The sequence below is a fragment of the Ictidomys tridecemlineatus genome, chromosome 9 (assembly GCF_052094955.1).
Source record: "Ictidomys tridecemlineatus isolate mIctTri1 chromosome 9, mIctTri1.hap1, whole genome shotgun sequence".
NCBI lineage: Eukaryota > Metazoa > Chordata > Mammalia > Rodentia > Sciuridae > Ictidomys > Ictidomys tridecemlineatus.
Window position 1 is genome coordinate 98,823,421 of NC_135485.1, and position 24,665 is coordinate 98,848,085.

General features: G+C 35.4%; 1 long non-coding RNA gene across 1 annotated transcript in view; it reads right to left on the reverse strand.

Moving 5' to 3' along the window:
* Positions 1 to 24,665, reverse strand: part of LOC120892548 (uncharacterized) — a 66,834-nt gene that overhangs the window by 23,015 nt on the left and 19,154 nt on the right. The window contains exon 2 of the long non-coding RNA XR_013426045.1: positions 13,523 to 13,675. This is a non-coding gene — a long non-coding RNA (uncharacterized LOC120892548). The remainder of the gene's footprint in view (positions 1 to 13,522; positions 13,676 to 24,665) is intronic.

The following is a 24,665-nucleotide window of genomic DNA, read 5'->3' on the forward strand; positions in this document are numbered from 1 at the left end:
GGTATACAGAACATAGAGTAGATGCCATTCTATCCTGTGTTACTGGAAACTTTAGTTGTTCTGTTATTCTGAATTATAGATTTAAATGGGAACTCATGAAATAAAACACATATTTTAAAAATTTAAAGCACATAAAGTCATATTTATTAAGCAAATGAAATAAAGCAAAGCCTTGGTTCTTCATTGTCTTTTTTGAACATATAACACTAATAATGCATCATTTATAATTTTCAGTTTTGAATTCTTTAAAGATAGAATTAAAATTTAAAGCTCTAAGAGATCAAAAAGTTTTCTCAAACTTGTATACATTGTTTTTACCCACATCTAATTTAACTACGATTTATTATTTAATTTTATCAAGACTTTTCAAATCATTTGATTTAATTTTCTTAGAAATAAACTGTTTTTTTTCCTTTAACCCTCAAAATAGCTTATGGGATACTTATTTATATTTAAAATGACAACAAATGAAATTGGGTAAAGTAACTTGGAGAGCAAGCTCAACTAACTAACTCTCGGTAACACAGTAACTCAAATGGAGGTGGTATGGAAGAGCTCAGGAGGGTGGCTGACCAGCTGGGAACACTGGGAAGGACACAATATTATTTAATGAGTTTTAGAAAGGAATGGAATGTTGATTAAGTAAAGGTGTGTTGAGATTCTACTGTAAGTTCACATTTTCACCAAAGTGAATGAACAATAGAACAAAGTGCTAATCCTGAAAAAATAAAATTATACATTGAAAGATAAATAACAGAGGTGATATATATGTATTTTTTTAATCAAGGGTCCAACAGTAAAAAAATAAAATATATTATAATGAACTGTAAATCATACATAACTGTATCCAATGAGATCTCTCAAAGTTTAAAAAGATTTTTTATAAAACTTGTAACTATATTAACCAGAGATTGAAATATTTTTGCAATAAATATTTATTTCATAAGAAAAGGAATTTTGGATTATTTCTTTGGCTTCAGGTTGAAGAGATATAATTTTAAGATGAATCTTTAAAGATAACAATTAAGAATTAGATTCCTTGGCAATTTTGAGTAACTGGTGTAGAAGCTTAGTTGTTTTTCTACTTTCAACTCACATTGTAAATTTCTATGAAGCCAAAATAGGCAATAGAGATGAAGTTGTATAATTTTCTACTCTGATTGAAATCAAGTTTAATTTCTTAAAATTGTCCCATTAGCATGCTCTCTTGTTATAAGTATTTAGGCAAAAAAGGTGGGATCTGGGTCTCATGATTCTTCTACACATTCCTGTACATTCCTGCTGAAGCATGTACACAAAGCAGGTCTCTTAGCCAAGACATAGAGGTCAGTTCCCAAAAGCATTTTCCAAAAGAAGTGTTAGGTCAGAGGGGAAATTAAGCCATCATCTGGGGGAAGGAGAGAAACAGCAGAGAGCCAGAGAAACTGAACGGTTAGTTTGCCAAACTGGGAAATCTAGAGCAGGCAGCAGATTGCTGAGACAAAAAGAGATCAGGCTGAGACAGATGGAGGGATGGGGCTCAAGGGCCAGTTTCCAGTCTCCTGAACATTTAGCATCATTACAACATTCCTGTTTTCTATGGCATGTACTTCCTTTTTCTGGGATCATCCCCCTGAGTCTGATGGAGATGGAGTTTGTGCTCACTGCTCTTTACAGTCTGGTCTCCTTTTGTCTTTCCTTTCTTCCTCAGGTCATCACAGAAATCATCTTCTTCCCCTCACATTAACTGTCATCTGCTATTCTCCAAGACATCGTTTCTCATATTTCAATAAGTTTATCTGTTGGATTGTTGTTATTCTATCCAATAATACTGCCTTCTTATTTTAGACCATTTCAATATTCATGTAGACAGCAGGGCTGAGTCTAGGGTAAGGCAAGAACAAAATTTAAGGAGGTATTCACTCTCAAGATGCAGTGTCGTGTCATTGCCAGTAACTGCACCCCCTTAATGACCTCAATGTCCTATGTTTTCACCCAATCCTTTTAGACCTCCTCCTCCAATACTCTCTCAACCACACCAATGTTCATTCCTTCTAACTTGATTGTTCCTTTCCCCTTTGATGCCTTCACTTTCTTCATTACCATTTTTAATTTCATGGACCATCATCATGATTGTTCACTTGCAAATACACTCTCTGTTCCCTTGACCCTCTCTGGCTTAATTGTGCTCACATGGAAGAAAACACAAACCTGCATAAATTCAACTCCCTGCCCACTTTACACTTATACCCATGCAGCTGAAAGTGGTTGAAGAAAACATACAATTGTTGTTCCCAGGAAATTCAAATAAATAATTATTAAATGAACTAAAAGATGGGAGATACGAGAAGTACTTTAGAAAACATGTTTCACTCCATAGTAAATTTTAGATTTAGATCATTAAATGTTTTCATAAAAATTAAAATTTTTGAATACTAAAGAAAATAGAAGTACGTATGATTTGATTCTGGGTGTAGGTGACAATTTTCTAAACTCAAATTTTCTAAATTTAAAAACAATACGGTGGAAAATTCTCACACACACACACACACACACACACACACACACACACACTCACTCACACATAAAAAAAAAAATCCCAGAGAGATGAGATCACAGAAAAATCAAAACTTCTAAAATGCTTGACATTATAAATACAATTTAAAACAAACACACAGAAGTAAAAACTATTTATCACAAGAAGAGCTACAAGGAATTAATATCCAAATCATGTAATCATAAAATAACAGAACAGAGCAAAAAAAGTTATAAAAAGCTTATAGAATTATAGAAAATGCTAGATCTATGAATTTGAGAAATCTAGATTTATACATTAGGATCTTCTTTCAAATTAGCAGAGTAAAATAATAAAAATTTTAAAGTTTTAACATCACATTTAATAACTAAGTAATAAAGTAAACTAGTAAATTTAATTTAAAACTTAATATAAGAATAATTTAAAGACTAGGGTTGTAGTGAATTGAAAATTTGTCATTTCCTTATAGTTTGTTTATGAGGTGTCCTCATAAAACTTCCATCTTAATTCAAGAGGTGAAATGATTGGAGTGTGAGAGCTGTAATCTTATCAGCCCCTGCTACTTTGAATGGACTAAGTGGGTGGTAACTGTAGGCAGGTGGGGTGTGACTGGAGGAAGTGGGTCACTGGGAGTGTGCGTGGAAGGGTTCCTCTTCTCTAGCACCCCCACCCTTCCTCACTGCCATGAGCAAAGCAGTGCTACTCCACACACTCTTCTGTCGTGATGTTCTGCCTCACATGAGACTCAGAGTGATGGAGTGAGCTGACCACAGATTGAACCTATCTAATCCTGGGCCAAAAATAAACTTTTCCTTCTCTAAGTTGTTCTTGTTGGGTATTTTGATCCTTGTAAGGAAAAGCTGACTAATGCACCGACTAAATTTTAAAAAGTATTTCTATCCTTTTGAAACAATAATTTAACTTCTGGGGATCATGTGGATTTCAAAAGAAAATAACAGTTTGAAATACATAGAAGTCTTTTTATATATGATGATTATACAGTAGTAATTTCCTCAAAGCAAAAATTGGTGAAAAGAAAACCCAACTTTACAAAAGTAGAAGGAAAAAAAAAGACAATTTATGGACTCACAGCATGGAGAATTGTGCATCTATTAGAAATGATAGTTTAGAAAGAGGGTTTAATATCCAAATATATGTAATAATCTTAATAGCAAAATTTAAATCTATAATCAGAATGTTTTCAGTTCAGAAAAATGTACATGAGAAAATCCAGAAAATATTCTAAGATGTACAGTAGTTACAGCTAAGGGATATGACATTGTTTCATATGAGTTTGATTTTTTTAAAGGTGTTTATGTATTTTTTACAGTTTTTTTTCAATACAAGTATATATTAGTTTTATAATCAGAAAAAATACTTCATTTTTTATTCAAGAAAATAATAATATAAACATAATTAGCAGAGGGCTAGAAACAAATCACCATACATTGGTCATGTCTTACAGAGAGTTAACATATATATAATTTGTTTGTTTGCTTCCCCCTCCCCTCAGGTTAATTAATTCTAATGACCCAGATTTATTAAGTATATTTCAGACTCTTTTCTTGTATCATTGCTTTTTCCTCCTAATTACTTCTATTTCCAGACCCAGGCTGACAATTCCTCTTTCTCTCACTACCTTTAAAATAAATGATACAGGGACATCCCTTGACAAAGGTTCCTAGCAGCCTCTTCTTTCTGCCTACTCTTGAAATCTCTTTCCTCCATGAATTAGCTCTTTTGCCTGTGGTTTAGCAAGTTTCTGGGTTGCATGTACCAGATTTCTATCTCTGTACAATTTCCCCATCATGGAAGTATAAGAGCCCTTTTTGGAGAGAGACTGGCAATTCAGGGTAGACTTTCCTTAGTTCTATTCTGTCTGAATACTCAATGCTCCCCCTTACTGCCACTTCAGGTCTATAATGATCTATTTGTTTCTAACCACTTAATAGCTGAGCCATTGCAATTTTTCGGGCTTTTCTAAATGAATGCCGGACTAGCTTCACTTATAATACCAAGCTTCTTTCTCAGTTCCTGCGAGTAGAATGCCCCAATGCAATCCACATCTCCCTGGATACTTGCCTGTTCCCCTTCTTCATTGCTTCCTCTTTACAGGGGCCTCCCTTTTATCTTTAGGAGATACTCTGCCATTTGTAATTATCAGGCTGCCTGGACAATCTGGAGCCCCCAACCCTCATCAGGCATTTCTCTTCTTAGGTACTCCCTCATCTCTGGGAATTGTTCCTTCACAATAACATTTACACAGATCACAAAAACATTAGCATTTAATTACAGTTCAATTCCCCTGCTTTTCCTTAAATCAGAGGATGACTGGAGGCTTTGAGACAGGGAAGATTTAGCTAGGTAGCAATTCTACATTAACACTGCATTTGTATGTTAACATGAAATTATATTATAATAAAGTATTTCAAGATTATTAGAAAAAAACTGATGTTAGGGTCCTTGTTACTGTTGTTGCATTTGAATCTCAGACATATACTCATCTTCATGTGCTTTTTTTTTTAACCAGCTTGTGCTAATCAATTGTATGAGTATTATCTCTTCCCGAGATTAGCATGTCTTATATATATGAAGATAATATCAATTTCTGAATTTGCATCATGGCCAATGAATGAAACCCCCAATTCTGTGTATGTAAAACTCAATCATGAAAAGCATGAATGGTTTGACCATGCTTTGACATGTCTTTACATGTGTTTTATTTATTTTCTGGTCCTACTAACTTATTTGTATTCTATATGCATTTTTAAAAATATTTATGCTTAAATATTGGTATCAATAAGTTCTACCATCTTATGGAGTTTAGACAAGAGCATACTATCAAGTATACTACTAATAATATGATGCTCATTAGCAAAATTCTACCAATATATCTCATAGCTACTATTTCAGCAATTCTAAATTTGTACTTACGCCAGACTTACACATATTGGGTGGGGGGAAACCTTAGCAACATCAAAAAAATTTCACTTGTGCTTTTTTTGTATAATGAAAACAATTTTACTTCCTATAGTCCAATTATATATTTTAATATCTAACTCATTTTACCTAACTCACCTGAACTTACTATCATTTATTTTTCTAAACAGCCTATATTGAATTGACAGAATCTCTCTACAAAAAGGACTCCTACTTCCTTCATGGTAAGGGAATAAGACAGAGACAGAAATCTAAAACTAAAATGTAAAAACCAGAGAGGCCATGGGCAAAAGAGCTCAATTCATGAAGAAGACTCAAGGGTAGGCAGAAAGAAGAGAATGGACTTCCTGGATCAGCAATTGTGCCATCTGATCTGAGAGGGAAAAAGATCAGTGGCTACGGAAGAAAATAATTATCAGGCGACAGATCCTATATATCATTCTTTTCACTTAGTACATTTTTTGATGCTTTACAATATGTACAAACGTTTTCCCTGTGGTTTTTAAAGGTACTACTTTATCTCTGAGACTATGACCTCTGTCTGTGCCAGTCATAAGGAGGCAGTACTGAAAGTAAACTTGGAGTTAGGGATATTTCCTGGCACTGTGCCCATATTGCAGGTCTACTTGTTGGATAAATATACCCCTAATCCATTATGGTCTAGAGAAATTGGACCCAGAATTGGCTGCCATAAAATAGTACTGATCTATAAAACCCAGTCAAATTATATTTTGGAACATGATGGAAAACATTTTTTTCACTTAGGATATTGTGTCCAAGGTAAAATTTGTTCTTCATAGGTGTGGGGTGAGGGACTCCCTGTTCTTTATGGTGTCTTTTGTGGTTCTACTTATAACTAGGAGCAAATCTTTCCAGATGGCAGGAGTTGTAGGTGAAAGCCACAGAATTAATAATTTTCTGTCATCATACAACTGAGAAAGAGACAAGAAAACTTCTTACGAAGAAGAGATCTCTAAGGATTCAACTATTGATTGTGACTTTAAAATAGTATTTGGTGTGATCTGAGGGTTGATTTGAACCATGTTCCTACAGGTATTTATAGTACAATTATAGAAGTGAGTAAAGTGAATTACCTGGGCCAGAAACCATTGAAATAATAGAAACGGATATTCTGAGTGGAGATATAGGTGGTGTGGATAAAATATAACCATGGTAGTTGGCAAGGTAGCCTAACCATTCTGTCATTATGAAATATAGCACCACAGGAACTGCTCTTGCTTGCTATTTGTATAGTGAAGCTGATCTTTACATGGAGATTGCTATTCAAACAGCAGAAGCACTTTGATATGAGGTTGTTGAAAAACAGAGATCACTAGAGGTCCAAGGTCCAGGAAGCTTGGTCTGTCAGCTGATGTGGATGAAAACCAATTTTTTAAAGTTATATCCTAGGGTATACAGTGTTGCTTGAAACAGCACCCCCACTACTCTTCTGCATTCAGACTGCTTTCCATTTGCCTGCTGTCCCTGTCCCTTGTTGGCTCTTATCCTTTGAAAGGTCTAACCCAAGTCTGCCTTCCACTCTTCTGTATCTTAGTTCTCCAACCATCAGCTTCTTTTTCTTTATGTTAAAAATCTGCCTTGCCTTTCACATCCATCATTCACCCATTGCTTTCTATTTTACAAACATTGTTCCACAGCATTCATTTATTTGCCAAAAAAAAAAAGAGAAAAACTAAAGTAGCTTCTTAGAGATATGGAGGGTGACCAGTGGTGAGAAAGGGGATGGACTATTACACTCTTCGAGATAAGCTCAGAGCTATTATTAGAAACTTCAATAGCAGAATGGAGACAGAAGTTCATGAATGCGAGTGTGCATGAGGAAATCTGCCTAAGAGAGAGAAAGAAACAGAGATAGAAAGAGAGAGAGAGAGAGAGAGAGAGAGAGTCAGTCTCCACTTGTTTTATAATGTAAAATGATCTAATGTACCCAAAATATAAGTTGCTCTACTGGGATTTCTCCTTGCAAAATGTCTTTGTATTTCAAAAGTTACCTTTGCAGTTTTGTTTTCGTATCTTTCTTTTGAGGTTTTCCACCAATCTGCTGATTTGGGAATGTCATCTCATTTTGGAAAAATTTTATAAAATTAGTCAGAGTGGTATTCTTCCAGATAATTTTCTCAATACTCATTTGCCAGAAAATATTTACATTGTTTTTCTCAGTTCAGACTCAGATGAATCTAAGAAACATAATTTGGCACACTAAATTCTTGGAACTCAGAAGTTATTCTTTCTTGCCTGTGATGTTTTCCTTATTTCTCATTTGAGTAATGAATGTCTATAATTGAATAAATTTAGGATAATAATTATCTATAATTTAAGAGTAATAAAATAAGAGGATCTAGGATGCTAAAGCAATAAGGTCTAGTGTTAAAGTTATATCGATTCATTGTTTCCTAAAGCATTTTAATGAGTATGCAGATGCATGGTCCTGAACAAAGACACAGAATGAAATATAACTGACTTCCAAAACAGATTAGATAAAAATGAAGTGATTTCATCCAGTGTCCAGAGTGATGAAAAACTCAGTGCCAACACGATGACCCTGTAGTTAGCATCATAGTACAGCCTGTAAAGACCTGAGCATAGGACATGCTGAATGATGTAAGAGATTTGCTGGAAACAGGCTTCTGAAACATATCTGCAGAGTTAAGCACAAAATTCCTGCTCCACTAGAGAGCACTAATGACCAAACTCTTATTGCTAAAACTTTGGCAGACAATTTCACTGTTTGTGAATCTCTGTACATCTTAACAAACCTCCCCAAAGAGGCAAAAGTTCTACCAATACATATGGTGATGAATATAGCCTCTTTAACAGAGAAAGACTTTAATGTTCTGCATCATGATAATATCTGACCAAGAAAGAAATATAGAAGTAGACTGCAAAATCATTAATACAACCTCTTTGTCTTTTTATTCTAAACTCCAGCATACCACCAAAGGGCTTTAAAGTTGCAGACAATGTCAGCACTGAGAGAGGGAATATGATAAATACGACTACGTGGAATGTGGTATCGTTTCACTGCTCACACACTGGCACAATGTCGTCCAGAATTATGCTGTGCTTTCTCCTTTACCAAATAGCAATTGTATGTTCCCTGAGGCTCACAGTCAATCCTGATGGACTCTCCCCATTTGTAGGAGCAAAAGTAATCCAGGAAGTAACACCCAGATTGTACAGTCACTATCATCATAGAAGCATGAAACCAATGGGTAGAAGTTATGCCGGTGGGCATTATATAGCATTTCTGCAACACCAACTTAAAATAGCCATAAAAGTTTCTTTTTTAACTAAAATAAAATATTTTTGCAGAATATGTATTTATTTTGCTATAGGAAACTGAGAAACAGTGTTCTTTTGAGAAGTTTTGCAAATAAATTCATTTGGCTACCAGCTCATTCTGAGTCAAAATCCACAGATAATTAGGAACCAAAACTCGATGTAGATCAAATGAGTATTGGATATAAAATGTCTCAGACTTGGTTGTAAGTCTACTGACTCAAGATCTCTTTGTTGTTGTCTCTTCCCCCTCCTCCATATCTCACACATATTTCATAGTTGGCTCCACACTTCCTCCTCAAATCTGTTCTCTCTCTCATATTTCCATTTTCATTGAGATACATCAATCCATTCAATCCATCCAATCCATTGAATACATTCAGCTAGAAAGCTGTGTGTATCACTCTCCTCCCATCCAACTGTCCAAGTCCTAGTGATTCTGCTTCTTAAACCTCTCTCACTGATTTTCTTTTATTTTTAGGCTGTCTGTGACATTTTCAATTAGTCCCTAATCTCTCTCACTTGGGTTAGAAAATTGTTTACCTCTAGTTCTAGTTTTTTCTTTTCCAATTCATCATCCCTATTAACACAGTATTTTCTCTCTCAAAGTCTAAGTGATATGCCATTCCCTACGTAGATAGGTGTATGGCTCCTTGTTGTCTATAAGAGTACTCCATATTCTACTTAATGGTACAAAATATTCTCATTAGTGCTAGTGTGGACATATGCAAGATGTATTTGTGTTGCAAAGGTGGGTAAAATCAACACTAAGTTTATAATGCAAAACCTCCTTTGTCTCTCCACTGATTATAGGAAGGATCTTACCCCCTAATCCTTCACTGCCTCCCTTAATTCATCAAAGGTGTCTCTCTCCTCAATCTACAAAAGTAGATTCTTAATTAAACTCAGATTAGAACACAGGCTTTGCAGACAGTCAGAAATTCAAATTTATGACCTATCACCAATAATATGTATCTGGGCAAGTCTTCATATTTTTCTAAGTCCAGCTTTTCACCTCTAAAATGGAGATTTTTATGCTTATAACACAGTTTTCATGACATCATTGAGACAATTGATCTTGTACTCCAACACAGAGCCTAGAGCATAGTAGGTAAGCTAAATGGTAGTACTTGTCCCAAAAGAAATCTGAGAATACAAGAGAATGCCTTGCCGTGAAAAGTTATTTCAAACAGGCAATAGGGCACACGCGCGCGCGCGCGCGCACACACACACACACACACACACACACACACACACACACACAATGGTTTGTCCAAGCAAAACAATATGACCTGTTGGAGGCGCTCGAAGTGTCTATGCAGTTTGAAAAAGGATAACAAAACAAAAGAGGAGATGAAAATTGAGAAGAAAACAGTGATTTGTTCAGAGGGTCTTATCTAGTATTTTACCTTGTCCCTTCATCTCTGGATCTATTCAAGCCTTTAGCTTTCTTGTCATTTTCATTCCTCTCATAACTAAGTTTCTGAACTTAAAAAGCCTGTTTCCTGTTTCTGCCTTCTCCACCCACTTCAGTCTGCATCTAGCCCCAGCATTCATCCAACATTATCATCATCAGTATCACCAACAACTGATTAATGAGCACATTAAGTGGACACTTGTCAGCTCATCGTTTTGAACTGTCTGCAAGATTTTGCTGTATGCCTTACCTTCTGGAAGATCACTTCTCTCTTGATTTCACTTACTTCTTTCACTCTCATGGTTTTGTTTTTACTTTATGGACATTTTTTTTAAAAAAAACTTTTTTGTTCTTTTTAGTTATACATGATGGTAGAATGTATTTTGACATACCATATATACATGCAGTATAAATTCCAGTTTTTGTGGTTGATCTGGAACTTCTATTGCCACCTCTTTTCAGAGCTCTTAATCCTTTACTATCTTAATTATGGGATTTACATATGTGATACTAGCCTTAGATGTTTTCTTTCTCATTCTTATTCCCTCTTATAGAACTCACACTTGAAAATGAATTTATGTATCCACTACTTATTATTATCAAATTTAACATAGATCTATTGATCACACTTCCTTACTTATAATTTAATGTCTCTACTATGCTAATTTCTCTAGGGATCAAAATCATGAGTTCCTTGTCCATACCTTTGAACTATCTAGCTATGGTAGACTGCATTTCTCTTTTCAATTCTATGCCCTTTATTGAATTCATTTCCAATTACATTATAAGCATTTACAAAGGTGACTTTGTATTCCCTCTTTTAGAGATAATATAGTTTCCCAACACATTGATATTGGACTTTGTGTGACTAGCATTGGCCAATGCAATATGACAGAAGTGGAAGTATTTCAGATCCAAATCTCATCACAAGAGACATCATATGTTCTGCCTTCCCTTCTGGGAGATTTCAGCATCTGGCATTAGAAAATTTTCCCCTGGAAAACTAGTGCCCCTTTAAGCCTTGAGCCTGGAATAAATCTGATGGAGCAAATCTAGTTCCCTGGATCCTATAGATGTGCAGAAGACTGAAGTCTAGCAGTCCCTGTCAACCTACAGTCTTGTGAAGAAGATGACTAATACTTATTGTTTTAAGCTGCTGAATTTAAAGATTATTTGTTATGTTTGAATCCCTTTCTAAAACCATGTTGGGGGCGCATGGTTGACTCTGGATACATCAAATCCATCATTTTTGTCCTAAGACCAATCTGATCCCAGGCAATGAGTGAGCACAGTATTCATGCTGTCCGGTTCGGTGGACACAACATCTTTATTTTTATGTCGTGCCGAGGATCGAACCCAGCGCCCCACGAATGCCAGGCGAGCACGCTACCGCTTGAGCCACATCCCCAGCCCTCCCTTAATTCTTCATAGGTGTCTCTCTCCTCAAAATCTTTCCCAGCTTGTCAGTGCTTGTCAAAGGACCAGCCCTGACAGAGGTGGTGTGCACTGTCTACTTTGAGCTGATCTTAGGTGACGCTCCCCATAAGGTGATAGCTAATTGTCCAAGGAAGCACAGGTTGAAAGCCATTAACCTTGTGGATAAACTTCTCAGCATTGCATAGGTGATCAAATCTTTATATAAAGCTATGCACCTCATCTTTTGTTACTTTTACCCGAAACTTCTGGTCTCCAGTGATGTAGAAGTATTACAAATATCAGTATATTCATTCATAGCAAGCAATTTGATGCTTATTTCCCAGAAACTATATCCCTAATAAAGTACAAGCTATTCAAAACAATAAACTTTTTTGTTATTTATCACCAATTATTCTAAAATATATTTTGAATTGATTTTAAAATAAAACAGAGATGTTATAAAAAAAAGTTTTTGATTTAATCCCAATTTCTGTATCTACTTGCATACTAAGAAGCCACCAGCAAACACCCCAACAAACTACCCATTCAAGATAGTTGACTAACATTTTAGAATATGTAGTCTAATGGTACTGTTTTTGTTTGTTTTTCTTACAAACTGGTAATGATATCAATATTATATTAGAAATAATATACACTTTTTATAGAAATCTTATTGGTGCATATGGTTGTACACAATGATGAGATTTTATGGTCACATATTTGTACATGGATACAATATAACAATATAATGTGGCCAGTATCATTCCCCAGCACTTCCCTCCTCCCATTCCCTGGTCACTCCCCTTCCTTTACTGATCTCCCTTTGATATTCATGAGATCTCATCCCCCTCCATTTTTTTATTTTTTTCAAACTTCTACATATGAGAGAAAACATGGCTCTTGGCCTTATGAGTTTGGCTTATTTCACTCAACATCATGGTCTCTAGTTCCATCCATTTTTCTGAAAATGCCATAATTTTATTTTTCTTTGTAGCTGAATAAAATTTCATTTTGTGTATATAACACACTTTCTTTATCCATTCATCCTTTGATGGACACCTAGGCTGGTTCCATAGTTTGGCTATTGTGAATTGTGTTGCTATAAACATGGATACGTATGTATTACTATAGTAAGATGACTTTAATTCTTTAGGATAAATACCAAGGAGTGTTATAGTTGGGTAATAAGGTAGTTCCATGCCTAGTCTTTTGAGGAATCACCGTACTTATTTCCAGTGCTAATTTACAATCCCATCAACAGTTTCAAAGTGTTTTTTTCCTCCACATCCTCCCCAGCATTTATTATTATTTGAATTCTTGACTACTCTCATTCTGACTGGTGTGATATAAAATCTCAGTGTAGTTTGACTTAAATTTTCCTAATTGCTAATTATGTTGAAAACTTTTTCATATATTTGTTGGCCATTTGTATTTCTTCTTTTGTGAACTATCTATCTAGTTCATATGCCCATTTATTAATTGGTTTGTTTGGTTTTTTTGTTTGGTGTTTTTGAGCTCTTGTATATTATGGATATTAATCCTCTGTCAGAAGAATAGTTAGCAAAAATTTTCTCCCATTGTCTAAATTCTCTCCTCACATCCTTCATTGTTTCCTTTGATATCCAAAAGGTTTTTAACTTGATGCCTTCCCATTTATGAACTCTTGGCATTATTTCCTGAGTTTTAGGGGTTCTATTGAGCAAATTGTTGCCTGTGCTGATATGCTGGAGTGTTGACCCTACATTTTCTTCTAGGAGTTGTAATAATATACATTTTTCTAAAAGTCTTATCTTTTTATTTTTTTTTATAAATCCACCCTTAAGGCTTACAACTACTGATTTGCTTTTCTTTAGATACAAAATAAAGACTAAAACCAAAATTATGGCCTAAGAATTTTATCATTTCTCCTGATTTCTATACTATTATATACTTACCAGGATCTGCTTTTGAACAACAATGAAAAAGTTTTGGTAGTCCTTTGTATCCCATCATAGTCCATAAATTGATAGAATCCTCAAGTTGGTTTTTAATGTTTTCACTTTCTTCTTTTAAAAGTCATATATGATCATGTGAAACAAAACAAAATCCTAGGTAGAAAAACAAAATATGCTATTTAAAATATAGATTGGTCACATAGAGATAGCTACTAACCAAAGAGAAATACAAATACATATTGAAGAACACATAACTTTAATTGGATTTTTTTTTTACTCTTACCTAAACAAACATTTTCATTTCTTAGTTTTATTTGAGTACCACAGAGAAGATGGGAAACAATGGACCAAACAAATTAATGGGGTGGGGGGTTAAATCAAATATTCTGCTTTAGATTTGATAGAGTTTGAGCTTCTATGAGATGCTCAAGTAAAAAAACTGAGGAAGCAGTTTTTACATGTGAATTTGGAACTCAGGGAAATGTCAGTTATATAATGGGGCAATACTACGTTTAATATTTCTGTAAGAATTTTAAACACAATTCATTACCCTATTCCTGTGATATTTGAAGTTATTTAAATTCACTAATTTAACAAACACATGCTCCATATTTCTGGTAACTGATATGAAGTTATATGTGAAACAGTGAATATCTAGTCCTTTGGAAGCTTATTATGTAGGAGGAGAAATAATAAAAAAATACAAAAAATAATATTATAGAAAATACAAATCATTTCAAATAGTGATAAGAAAATATAATATAGTGATGTGTTGAAAGAGCAACTGCCCAAATTGAATATAGAATCATTATAAATGTGTAGTCAAGAAATATTGTTTCTGAAGAAATAACTTAGATACAAGGTCTAAAGAGTAGACCATTTGTTTGATAATGAGAAGTGATACATGTCAGGCAGAGATAAGGGAAAGAGTGAAAGTCCTGAGATAGAAACAAACTTGGTATTAATGAAACATAAATAGGTTAATGAGGAGAAAGTATAATAAATTAGAAGAGAGTCCAATGACATAAGACTAGAAAGTGAGAAAAGGACTGGGTCAATCCAGAACTTTTCAAGTTTTAAGGTGGTGTTGGGATTTTATTAGATGTACAGTCAGAAGCCTTTGGGAAGTTTTAAGCAGACTTTGTGTTGGACATTATAGGATACCACTGACTAACAGAAGGCAGGGATGAAGTGACAGAGGTTATCCCATTAACTAACAGAAGGGAGGGATGAAGTGACAGGGGTTGTTAACCTGATACCATGATCGTTTGTTTCCATGTACCACTTGAGATATGATGGTGCTGCCATTTTGGATTGCATCATTTGGATTTACTTTGGATTTCACAAGGAGGTTATGCTTACAAAGATATCAAGGAGTCCCCATTCCTAGGTTTTGTCTTGAGCAATCTGATGGTTGCTGATGTCATTTACAAAGATGGAATGTCTTTGAAAGAAACAGGCAGAGAGCAGCACCAAAATAAGAAGTTTGTTTTGGATCTTTTATGCTTGAGTTTTTAGGACTATAGAAGTGGAGGTACTGATTGACAGGAAGATATGTGAATTTGAAAATCTGAAATTCATTGGCATTTTGATAAAATTTAATGTCATGACTGTGTATGAGATCGCCTAGGTGTAGAGATCATAACACGAAGAGGTCTAGATCTGAAATGAAGTTAACTATGGCTTTACACCTTAGGTTGAAAGAGGAGCTGACATAGGAGAACGAAGAGGAAACTAGGTGAGTGAGGTACCCCTGAGCCAAAAGAGGAAAACATTTTAGGAATCATCACTGGGAGGAATGCTAAGAGAGTCAGTTAAATGAGAGCAGAGAAGTCGTCATTAGAATAGCAAAGTGGATGTGGTCTTTGAAGTTGATAAGAGCATATTCTGTGGGATGTGGGTTTGGAAATTGGATTTCAGCAAATGGAAGAATATATCAAGTGGAGGGGATGAAGCTGATGGGGTCATTTAGCAAGGTGTCTGACTGTTAGTAAAGACAAGAAAATTACAGCAATAGATTTTATTTTATTTTAAGGTGTGTGCTAGTATAAGCAACTCTTTAGGACAGTGGAATAATTCTGGAGAAAGCTGGACCTTGACTATACAAGAAAGGGAAGTGGTATGTGGGATTCAGAGGAAAAGTCCAGAGTTTCTCTGAACAATTCAATAGCCAAACTCCAAAAGTTGTAATAGCAAGATAGAGAACATAGGAATAAATACAGGTAGATATACAGATTTAACGCTGTGGTATTGGGGGAGTGTGTGTCTAATTACTGTTTTTCCTCAATGAAGAGTGAGAAGACATAATTTTAACTGGGAGGTAGACTGGGTGCAAAAGGAAGAGTGGCTGTAGAGGTTGAGAAGAAATTGAAATTATAGAATACATGACATTTGGTTTCTATTTCCTTTGACCTCCTAGATTTTCCCCATGAAAACATGGGGAATTGGAGGATAAAGGAAAATGATGGGCATTTCAGGCAATCTAGTGCATTTATTCATAATTTCATTAGAGATATGAATTTTGACTTTGGTGAATTACTTTTTTCCTACTAAATATTTTTTGACAAATTTTAGCATGTAGAAACTAGCACATAGAGGTTAGAATATGGTCCTAGGAACAAAGAGGCACTTTTTCTATTTATGTGGATCTCAAAAAAAGATGAAAACTATTCAGATCCTGAGTGCATTTTCTAATTAACCAGGCACTTTGAAACAAGACGTTTAAGAGAACTATTGAATCAGGTGGTACAAAGTAAAAATTGTATTCATTCAAATATGCACATCAAAAAGAAGAGTGGAACTTTTGAACTTCCTGGGTAGTTTTAAAGTCCACCCAATGCTAATCAAGAAGTTATGTTGCAGCTGCTGACTCATCAAGTTTAACTCTCCACACAATCATGTAAGTGTCAAAATCCCTGTTCACTAACAAAAAGCACAATAGTATTTTAACAAATAGCCCAAAGCATTTTCAGCTGGAAAAAGTTTTTACCAGCATAGGAAATTTTCACTAGTTCTCCTGTTTACAATGTGGTAATGATTATGTATCTCCTAGACCTCAGAATCTCTATCTTGAGGATGCCCAATGTCATTCCTGTAGATTATCATTTACATTTTTATTAAACTTCTCCTTCTCAGAGAATTTTTCTTTTAGTAAACATAGCCTGCCTTGGTCTTTGCCAATTTGCATAACAACATATGTGTGCATATCTGAGTGTGTTTGTATGCACAGATATGTCCGTGTATACTTCAAAACCTTTGGCATCTGTGGCGCTTTATTTTCTGAGTCTGAGCAGTTTACTTCCTTAGTTGTAAATATTTTGTTGGAAACAAGAATCCTCAGCTGATGAAGAAGTAGAAAGGACCAGATTCTTACTGCAAGGCATTTTTTTCTTTCTGACTTACTATAGTAAGAAACTATTTTGACTTTCTGTCTTTGATTCTGAATACACAACTTTGAAACTATAGAATTCATATATGTAGCCAGAGGTGTTTGTTAAAGGATGAATTATACTCAGTAACATGTAAAACAGGGTGTCATGATTTTGGGTTTGACAGTGTATCTGTAGCCATATTGCTGTATTTCTTGGTTGGAACCTCTATGGTATTTTGTAAAAACCAATTCTTTACTGGACTGAATATCCAGGAATATGCTCAGAATGTCTGCATCCTTGGTCAGTGCTATCAATATGCAAGGAATAGCTCTCGGTCATCCTAATAATAAAAAATATTCCTACATATTTCTAAAGGCAATATAGGGGTCAAATAACGCTCATATTGTAAATGACTGAACAGGAGATTTCATAAAGATATTATAGCATCATACAGTTACTAAACTGCTCCTAAGTGAATACCCATTTTACTCTAAGATCTTCTACTAGCTCATCCTGAAATGTTACTTGTAAGGCTACCTAAAATGTATTACAACTTTTGTTGTGTAATGTTTCACAAGATACTACATCAAAATAGGGTTTGGATCTTTTCTCAATTCTGGCTCTCACTAGAATTCACTCTCTGCAGCCATAAACTTTAGGTAAAGATTTGGAGACAGACATTTCTCTAAAGGAGAATTATTTGTCTCTTTTGTTTTTTTCTTTCAGAGACTTTCTGTTTCTTCCATATGATTCACTGCTCTTCAATTCATGTTTAGGTACCAAGCTCCAGCAAATAAGAGATTCAACTTTCACCTACAGAAGAGATGGAAGATCATGAGTCATATTTCCATATGCCTGGATTAGGAGAGCTGTTAGACAGGATGGAAGAAATAATCCAAGAAAAAAGCTAGGAGGTCAAAGGAAATAGAAACCAAATATCTATCACCATGTTGCCCAATAGGCAATATATAACGAAATAGCAGAGGAAGGGAAAATTTGAACTGCTGAACCTGTTTAGCAGGTAAATGAGGATCATCTGGGGAGTGGGAAACAGCTTCCTCTTCTTTCCACAGCAATGTGGAGGACTTGTGAGTACCAACAACTGAGGAAACAGGCTTCTGACCCAGGGAGTAGAGCAGAGTAGTGAAACTGGTTGACTCCATGTTGAGGCCTCTGTGGATCTGTACTGATCCTTAGAGGCTGTAAGGTTTTTGTCATTTGTTTTCATTTTTCATTTTTGAAGTTGAAAGTCTGAATTAACTTCCAGAATTCATGAAGTTTTTCTGTTCATTTCTAGTTTTTTCATTTTTTCTATTTTTTTTTTGTGTGTGGGGGGGCACCAGGGATTGAATTTAGGAGTACTTAACCACTGAACCACATCCCCAGCCCAATTTTGTATTTTATTAGAGACAGGGTCCCACTGAATTGCTTAGTGCCTCGCTGTTGCTGAGGCTGGCTTTGATCCTCCTGTTTCAGCCTCCCAAGTGCTGGGATTTCAGGTGAGTGCCACCATGCCCGGCCTTTTCTAGTATTTTTTTTTTTAAATGTGGGCAGAGAACTATATTCTGATAACTTGGGAGACACAGGAAAACTAAAATTTTATACGGAGGTAAATGCATGTAATTGTCACAAAGCCCACTTAAGATAGTATTTTTTACTTTCACAAAACAACTTTTAGGGGGAAAAAATGTGAGTATAACAATGATATACCCACATACATATCACACACCTGCAAAGAAAATAATTATAATGATTTATGGATTGTCTTCTCTATGCCAAACACTTTGCCAGACAGTGAACTTACAGAGTCTTCAGTTCTTACTAAAGCTCAGCAAGCTACGTATGTCTTACAAATAAGAAAACTCAAATTGAGAAAGTTTGAGTAACTTGGATGTTGGAAATGAAATATTTGGTATAGCCAAGATTCAATCTACTCTTTGTGATTGTAAGTTTTAAAATTTTAAATATTTTTCCAGTGCATGCTGATCAGATTAATAGTGGAGCAAATGTGGAATATTTTACTTTTAAAGGAATGATTTATCCCAGTTATTATTTATCCCAGGTGAAGAAAAATATTGATACAACATTCTTTTTTATTCATTTCATAAAATTAGGAAAAGAGAAATGACTGAAAAATTATGGAGGGCTCTAATTCAGTATCTACCAACCAGGAATTCCTTGCATTATCGATTTGTGTTGATAGTATTGGAACTCAGAAAGTACCAAAAGCAATAAGCAGACTACTCAGCATTTCACCAAAAATAAGGGAGAACTGATTAGAGAGAAATATTAATAGGAACTTTGGAACTAATCATGTAATTTTGAGTTTAAATTGGTTCTGTGATGGGGTGTTTATTTCAGAACTTTTTGTATGGTTAAAAATAAAATTTGGAAACTACTAAAATGTTTCCTTGTTTGGAAAGTTGAACAAATTGTGATACATGAAATCCTGGAAAATTACATAGTCATTGAAAAGAAAGCATTAGATCTATGTCAATTGTCTGGGACAGAGTCAGTGATTATAGTGAGAAAGAAAAGCAAGATGCAGAAATGAATACATAATATATTCCTTGTGCAGGTTGGATTCTCTAGGACACAGACTCTGAGATGGAATTTAGACTTTAGGGTATTTATCAGGGAGTATCTTGCAATCAACTCCTATGAAAAGGTATGAGGGGAACAAGACTGGACAGAGGGTAGAGCTGAGCTGTGAAGTAGGCCTGATGAGAACCTTGGCAGACTCAGCAGGGAGATGTAGGGATAAAATGGCCATGAGAATGATTTTGCATTGGACCAAAATGGCCACTGAGTCACATCCTGACTTAGATCATTCATTTGGGTTGCTGGGGAAACAGTGTGACCTTGTGTGAGGCAGTTTTTTGCAGGTAAGATAATCACCAAAGAGACCAAGAGCTGAAGGGATCTGCTGCTGGCACTCCCAGCTTCTAGCGCTTTGTGGAGAGAAGATTTGGCCAGTACCTCTGTTCATCCCAATAACTAAAACAATAACTAAAACAAATTGTGCCCAATCCCAAAAGGTATAAATATATTTGTAAATATATATATGCATATATATATGGTCATTTACATATATATTTATACATATACATATATACATTTGTGTATACATATATATATATTTATATGTAGAGAGAGAGAGAGAGAGAGAGAGAGAAGTAGAGTAAAATCTTGGTCCTAGGGAAAGCAAGTGGGCTAGAGGTAGTATAGGTAACCAAAACAAACAAAAGGTAGAAATATTGATAACAAAAAAGAAGGTTTTATATCTTATTTAGGAAAATTTAAAAGGTGTCAGTGAAATGCTTAGAGGAATTGAAGATTGGTCATCAGATAGTATTTATTTCTGGGTTTTGACATTGCCTTCCCATTATTCTCTATAATATTCAAATGAAAGTAGATAAGCATTGCTCATAATTTTTTTAAAAATAAGGCTATTTACAAATTAATAGCAAATGAGGCAATAACTGAATATACTTAAAACAAGGCCTTTATTTTTTTAAAAAAGTAGATTTCAAAATGCTGTAAATCACATAGCAAGATGCCCTGAAAGACAAGATAGTTTTAGAGGCATTGAAGTATTGCAAAACCAATCATAACCTCTAAAATTTAAAGTTAATAAGTAAAGCATTCAGATGCAACATGCATTTATTCAAATATTTCTTGAGTGTTTTTCATAAGCGAGATCTGATTTAGGATGGGTCATATCTAGAATGAAAATGAAAAATTCCACTCTTATGGGTGTCATATTCTATATTGAAAAAGAGAAAATAAACAATAAGAACAGTAAATGAGTAAATACTTTGGTAGGCTAAAAGTTGTGAGTCAGTTCCCAGGGATACAGGTTGCCAGACTCTGTGATTTGCATTCAGGAGTCTTTTGAAGAATGCTCTTGGAAGAACAGCTAAGAGGGGACACAAGTAGTCCAGTGTGACCTATTGTCATCCATAGTTTAAAGATTAAGAAAGACTCACTGTGATAGCCATTGGAAGTGTTCTCCCTCTGGAAACATGACCTATAGACCTATGGAATCTATAGTTGAGGTGCCTTTAGACTGTATCTTGATTTAGGACAGGAGAGTTCAGTTAGTGCAGAATCAAGACTAAAAACATACCATTGTCCATTGGAGTGAGTATAAATTGTTTCTTGCCCTCTTTTTTGAAAAGTTGGAAAATAACACCATGCCAGATAAATTACTATATGCCATGTACCTGAGATATTGTTACCTAGCTCTGATAAAGGTACCACATCGAGCAGAGCAAATGCATTTGGGGTTTTTATTAGACTGAGTTTTCAGTAAACTGTAGATCCAGGATCCATCTGGGTTTTGTCAAAACCTTACTGGAGAGTTAAATGGAAAAATAATATGGGACATTACTACTGAAACTATTACGTCTTTCTTTAATAATGACAATAATCTCTGCTTATTCTCTCCTGGTTTCAGTATTGATATACCTTTGACCACTGTGAATGGCAAGTTCAGAGCTTTTTGACTTTGTGTTTCCCTCTATGATAATCTGACAAGTCAAAGAACCAAACTGGAATATTTTCAAAGGCTAATTGTGTCTCTTTCTGTTATGCATTCAGGGACCAAGTGAGTCTACAAAGCCACTGTGGGCCACATGTGGGACTTGACTCAAACAGAAGGGTCAAAATGATGCTTTAGAACACCAAGCTTCTATGTCAACTTACACTTTGTGTCTAACAAATCTTTAAATATTTTGCTTTCTTCCTCACTCCAGTGTATAATCACCCAAGTAAATGGCAAGGCCCATTTGGGAAAGACAGGTAAAATCATTCCTGTGAGCTCTTTCCATAGTGTTGTAGGTTTCTTCTTTTTGAGAAACAAGTCTTGCCCTCAGTCAGCAATTTCTAGGCCTGAATGATGGCTTAGGTCTGGAATTGGTAAGGAACTGAAACCCCATTTTTTTTTTTTTTGGAGGGTGGCGACTACCCTTAGTTTCCTCATCTTCCATGCTTGAATTTGGATGCATACATTGTACCTTTATTGGCTGTGCATATATCTTACCTCTAGATGTGCTATATTCTGTTAACCACTCCTGTAGCTCTCTGTACATCTACTGGCTACATCATCATCAGTGTGATGTTGCTGCTCATTATAATAATTTCCTAAATTGGTGTCTGTCAGTTTGACACTGTTGCCTTGTCTCCATTCATTAGTGATTCCATGAGTCCCATTGGTATTTGCAAGCCCTGTTGTCCATGGTATCTCCAACCCTCATCCCTGGCTGATAGGATAGACATCTCCAACTTTCTCAGGAATTCCCATGCCCCCTCACCAACATATTGCTTTTTTCTTTAGTTAATGGATTTTACTCTCATGGATCACAGTGATCTAGTAGGTTCTGACTTAGTGTACTATACTCTAACATGTCGTCCTCTGTGAGCCCTTCAATCCTATACACTTATAAGATGAAGCAGTTATGGCAATTCTACCTCACACTTTCTCCAAAGTTCCAGGAGATATCCAAAGATCTTGTTTGTCCCACCTCCAGGGACATTGTATGGGTTTTAAATCCCATGACCTGGGAGAACACTCTACTATTGATTAATTATTTTTTTTTCTATTGGCATAAAAGGAATCTGAACCCATGTGTAATGTTCTGGATCCTCAGAGCATGTATTGGCTAGCTTTTTTTTTTTTTTTTTTTTTTTTAGGTTTTATTTTATTTTTTTTTTAATTTTTTTTTAAATTTTTTATTTTTTTATTGGTTGTTCACAACATTACAAAGCTCTTGACATATCATATTTCATACATTAGATTGAAGTGGGTTATGAACTCCCAATTTTACCCCAAATGCAGATTGCAGAATCACATCGGTTACACATCCACAATTTTACATAATGCCCAATTAGTAACTGTTGTATTCTGCTACCTTTCCTATCCCCTACTATCCCCCCTCCCCTCCCCTCCCATCTTCTCTCTCTACCCCATCTACTGTAATTCATTTCTCTCCTTGTTTATTTTCCCATTCCCCTCACAACCTCTTATATGTAATTTTGTATAGCAATGAGGGTCTCCCTTCATTTCCATGCAATTTCCCTTTACTCTTCCTTTCCCTCCCATCTCATGACTCTGTTTAATGTTAGTCTTTTCTTCCTGCTCTTCCTTCTTGCTCTGTTCATAGTTGCTCTCATTATATCGAAGAAGACATTTGGCATTTGTTTTTTAGGGATTGACTAGCTTCACTAAGCATAATCTGCTCAAGTGCCATCCATTTCCCTGCAAATTCTATGATTTTGTCATTTTTTATTGCTGCATAGTACTCCATTGTGTATAGATGCCACATGATTCTATGCTTAGAAGACCCAAAAGGGTCTACAAAGAAACTACTAGAACTAATAAATGAATTCAGCAAAGTGGCAGGATATAAAATCAACACACATAAATCAAAGGCATTTCTGTATATCAGCGACAAAACTTCTGAAACGGAAATGAGGAAAAACACTCCATTCACAATATCCTCCAAAAAAATAAAATACTTGGGAATCAACCTAACAAAAGAGGTGAAAGATTTATACAATGAAAACTACAGAACCCTAAAAAGAGAAGTAGAAGAAGATCTTAGAAGATGGAAAAATATACCCTGTTCATGGATAGGCAGAACTAACATTATCAAAATGGCGATATTACCAAAAGTTCTCTATAGGTTTAATGCAATGCCAATCAAAATCCCAATGGCATTTCTTGTAGAAATAGATAAAGCAATCATGAAATTCATTTGGCTAGCTTTTGCCTCAAGTTTCAATCCCTTTGCTGCTTTTTTTTTTCCAATGGGTGCTTTTTATCTCTTAAAAAATTATTGATGTATTATAATTATAGATAATAGTGGGATTGATTATGCCATATTTGTAATTGTACATAATGCCTTTGCTACTTTAGCAGACTCCCTTGATGGGTTAGGTTGTGACTTAATCCTAGTTATTGGCTTGGTGTCAGGGAAGGGGTAGGTGAGGATTGGTGGAGGAATGTGGCAACATATCCTAAAGAGAGCATATTTGTTCTTGCAAGGAAGAGAATTCCACATAAGTGGACTAGTATGTTGATCAACAAGAAAGATTATATGACTTTGACAGTCTCAGAGGGTTCAGGAGAATCTGGAGATGCAAAGTTTGGAAGTGTTTCAGTCTAGATAGCCACACAATAGAATTCAGAGTTCTATTTCTTAATCTCTCCCTTGACTTTGACATAGCAGAGCTCTGGGAGTTGAGAATCCCATTATCTAAAGAGCTCTGCTCGTTTTTAATAAATACTGAATCTGGGCTGGGGTTGTGGCTCAGTGGCAGAGCACTTGCCTCACACATGTGAGGCACTGGGTCTGATCTTCAGCACCATATAGAAATAAATAAACAAAATAAAGATAAAAAATAAATAATGACTGAATCTTCAACAGTTGCTCTCCCCTGGCCAGAGGAGACAGTCATTATATTAGGGATTAATCACCATCAGACTTACCTCCCTATTCTCCAGTGCCTCAGGGGCCCCCAGAAATAGCCAATCCCATTACAAATATCATTAAATTACTGTGTCACCAGACTCAGTGGCACATATCTGTAATCCCAGCAATTTGGGAGGCTGAATCAGGAGGACTGCAAGTTCAGGACCAACCACAGCAAGTTAGTAGGACCTATCACAAAATAAAAAATAAAAGGGGCTGGGGATGTAGCTCAGAGGCGAAGTACCCCTGGGTCCAATCCTCAGTACCAAAAAAGTAAATAAATGCATAAAATTTATC